Below are 4,488 nucleotides of genomic sequence, written 5' to 3'. Positions count from 1 at the left end.
AAGACTTTCCCTAGCACCCCATTCAGTAATATAGAGAAGGGCGTCGTACTCACAAATTTCCAAATAGTTTGAACCCACCTGTCCGGAATCCCATAGAGATTAGGACTTCTCTTAAGAAAGTCCATTCGACTCTATTGTAGGCTTTCTCCATGTCTAGCTTCATCCCCACATACCCTTTATTTCCCTCTGTCTTCTTCTTCATGTAGTGGAAGATATCAAATGCAACCAAATCATTATCTGTAATAAGCCTTCCGGGAACAAAGGCGCTCTGATTTTTACCTACAATCTGAGGTAGGATGCTCTTTAGTCTATTCGCTATTGTCTTGGTAGCTATCTTCATGATCACGTTACATAATGAGATAGGCCTGAACTCCATTGTATAATTTGGTTTAGCTACCTTGGGTATCATGCAGATGTAGGTGTAGTTAATCGGTTTTGGATTAGCACCTTCATTAAGACTCTTGAGTACTATTCTAGTTACTTCTGACCCCACTACAAGCCACATCTTTTGGTAAAACAAGACTGGCATACCATCTAGTCCGGGGGCCTTTGTCAAATGCATTTGCTGGAGAGCTTGCATCAATTCCTCTCTAGAGAAATCCTTATTTAGAAATTGGAACTTCTCCTCATCTATTCGGTCTCCAATAACTTCATAGATCTCTGTTGCCCCTATTGTCTCCTCCGTTGAAAAAAGTCCTTCAGAAAAACTCCTCATCACACATTCAATTTTGTCCTCATCTTCAAACTTTCTTCCCGCATCATCTATTATTGCTTCGACCTTATTTCTTCTTTTTCTCTAAGATGCTTTCTGGTGAAAATACTTCGTGCTTCTATCACAATGTCTCAACCAGTTGGCTCTAGATCTTTGCGACCACCAAATTTCCTCCAGTTTCAATAATTCATTCAGTTTAGCTTCTACTTCCCTGGTGTTCCTCAAAACCTCTTCGATTTGCTGGATTGAGTTTGAATGAGCTAGTTCCTTTTGTTCTTCTCTAATCATCTTTGGGATATTCCCAAAATTTTCCTCCCCCCATTTGTCCAGCCTTCTCTCACATTGCCCTAACTTTTCTTTAAGCGTTTCTGTGCTATTTCTCCAAGATTGTTCAACAACCTTGTAACACTCTTTATTCAATAAACAAATCTCCTCCAACTTGAAATGGTAGTCACCTCTCTTTCTTTTCCTCTTTTCGCCCTGTGAGTCTATTAGAATTAGACTGTGGTCTGATTTGAACATTTCTAAGTGATGGACTGTTGTCATTGAAAAGAGTTCTTTCCATTCTACATTCGCTAGGGCCCTATCTAGACGTTCTTGGATGTTCCTATCACCTGACTTCCCATTTGACCACGTAAATGGATGACCATCAAAGCCTAGGTCCAGCAAGCTATTTGATTGTATGGCCTCTATGAAGCTCTCTGCTTGAGATAGCACAACTAGGTTTCCTCCTTTCTTCTCATTTTGATTTAACACCTAATTAAAATATCCAAAAATAATCCAAGGTAGTCTAAAATTACATCCAAGCACATTTAAAATATTCCAATTGAACTTTTTGTTTTGGCTTTTCAGGCATCCATAGAAGCCAGTGGCTCTCCACTTTAGATCGCTGTCCTTCTCAGTTACCTCCATATCTATGTGATTTGTTAACTTTGATACTAACTTTACTTCTATAGAGTCATCCCATAAACATGCTAGGCCACCACCCCTTTGCTTTCCTTCATCGTTACAGTAAACTCCCACCACATTTTGAAGTCCACTCTTATACCTTAATCTCATAACCTCCTCTTATTTCTTTCTTGTCTCCATTAAGAAGACTAGGTTGAGAATTTTTTGTTTGATGAGCTTATTCAGAGCTCTCATTGCCCATGGGTTCTCAAGCCCATGACAATTTCAACTTAATATTTTCATAATTCTCGGCAGGGCTGGCCTACAACCTCTGCCATCCAGCTTCTACAACCCATGGTTCTTCATCATCTATCTCTGTCTCTTCGTTGTTGCTATTTTTTCTTTTCCTCTCTATCTATTCAGCTTCCTCATTCCTCTCCGTAGATAAGGCTGCCTCCCGTGCTTGTCTTTTCCATTTCTTCCCTGCCATCTTTTCTCCTTCTCTCATTTTGTTTGTTATGTCCATCAGCATGTTTACATTCTCCTTGTTCTATTCTTGCAATTGTGGTTGTCTTCTCTTCTTAGTGTAACTTTGGTCCTGCTTACTTAACTTATCTTTAGATCCTTTGTCCACCCTACCATATTCCTTCGAGATCTCCTCTATTCCTACCTCCAATGGATCTTTGTTTTCAACTGTTATAATCCATTTTCTGTTGTCTAGTTCTACATTCTTTTCTTCGGAAACTAGTCTTAGGTCTGACAACACAAGGGATTGGCCCATACCTTCCTCAGTTTCAAGAACATTTGTCTCAAAAACTATCAGGTTAGCCAATTTCTCCATTAGTTTTTCAGTCAACTTTTCCTTCATTTTCTACTTCCTCTCAGCCGTTTATCTCTCCTCATTTTCTGAAATATTCTTCTTTGTTAACATCCTTTTTCCTATCACTTCTGCTTTCAACCAGGGACCTAGCTCCTTTGATTTTAGCTCTCTTCATTCTTCAGCTTTTTCACCACCACACACCCGCTCTCATTATGTCCAGTTTTGCCGCAATAATAGCAAAAAGATTGGGTATTTTTAAACCTGAAGTCAGCCCAAGATAGACCATCTTCTTTGCTCCCTGCATGAACCATTTTTTTGAAAGGGATATCCACGTTCATTTTAATTCTAGCCTTTAAGAACCTTTATGTTCTTTACCAGCTTTAAATATCTCGCATTCCACTAATTTTCCCATGCAAGATGCAATTTTCCACTTAATTTTAATGTCTTATAGTGCTCAGACAGCCCCCATATCTGCATCTTCACTTCGGCTGTGTTAAGGCCTTCCTCCAGGTTTGCTTCCGATCTCTCCCATCTTTTTACTAGTAACCATGCATTCCTGAACATCTATGGACTTCCCTGTAGGACTCTAGTTAGATCTGCATCTTTTTTGAAGAAAAATTGGTATGTCTTTCTTTTTATCTCCTTCACTCTAAATACCTCCGGATTCCCCCAAATGTTAGACATAGTTGTTTGTATCCATTGTATGTTGATGCGTTTGTTAGTGATTAGTTTTTCTGTTATGCTTGTCTTACAATCTTGGACCACTTTCGTTATATTCTCTGCATCATAGGTGATTATTTCCTCTTCTTCTACTATTCTATTGTCTCTTTTTATTTTTCTTTATTCCTCGTTCTCCATGTTTTGCATTTTCAGGACATAATTGATAGAGTACTAAAACCCTCCCTATTTCAGTTTGGGGTGCATGATCGTTGACGAACGAGTTGCACGATATGATATGGACAACTTGCACTACACTTTTCAAGCCCTAGGAGAGAAAATCTAGGACGAGGAAAGAGAGGAGAAAACCTAGTTTAAAATGCTCTAATTACAATATAAGTAATTATTCATATTTTTTGCATGAAGTTGAATTTTTTTTTGCCTAATCTTAGAAAATGTATATATTTTTTGTATTTTATAATTGAATTTTTTAATTTTCAAACACTAGTCCTACATTACAAGTATCTTAAGTGGTTAGATATATTAATTGAAGAAAGTACCAATGAAGACATTACTTATGTAAATAGAAAGGAAATTTAAATAGTTAAAAGCATAAAAGAAAAGAGTTGGACATAAAATTAGAAATTGAATATGAACATTCATAATGAAATTGAATTCCAAGGTGGTAGGTATGATAACAAATGTTTTAGATTTGTAATTTTGGGTGTAATTAATTTTTTTGTTGCTATGGCATCTTTCAATCTGATAAACCAAAAGTTAATTCATTGTAAATATGTGCTCTATTTAATGATGTACCACTTACCAATAAATTACTGCATATACAAGATAAAGTTCAAACCTCCATACTTACTTAAGTGGACGAGTAAATTGACCACTTGACAAAGCTAAATTAATTTGATGTTGCTAATTAGTTATTTTGTTAATTTAAAGTTCTATTTTACAGTTACTTACTTAGTTAATATGTTTGCCTTTGTGTTTTCTAATTTTTGCTAGAATCTTAAGATTTTTTTCGTTACAAACACCACTACCTAAAAGACAAGCATAATTGCATCAATAGTAAAAGTATTTTAACTTTAACTTTTCTTAACTGTAATGCGTAATTTAAGATTGGATGATCCCGTATAATAATTATATTTATTTTTTTCAGATAAATTAGATAATTTTCAATCTTAATTATTATATCATCACAAATTCATTTATACACATAATATTTAAATTGTATTTAAAAAAGAGTCCGAGAAACAAAGATTAAAAGATAAAAATTGGGAGACAACAACTGAGATATTGAAACTAAATTAAGTCTCTATATTATGTTTGGTATAAAATATATATGACTAAGTTATATCTTAATATCTTATTAGGTTTAAGATAAATATAGAGATAAAATAAG

The sequence above is a fragment of the Arachis ipaensis genome, chromosome B01 (genome assembly GCF_000816755.2).
Source record: "Arachis ipaensis cultivar K30076 chromosome B01, Araip1.1, whole genome shotgun sequence".
In the NCBI taxonomy this organism is placed as follows: Eukaryota; Viridiplantae; Streptophyta; class Magnoliopsida; order Fabales; family Fabaceae; genus Arachis; species Arachis ipaensis.
The sequence above is the reverse complement of the archived record's forward strand: the minus strand, read 5'-3'. Positions refer to the sequence as shown.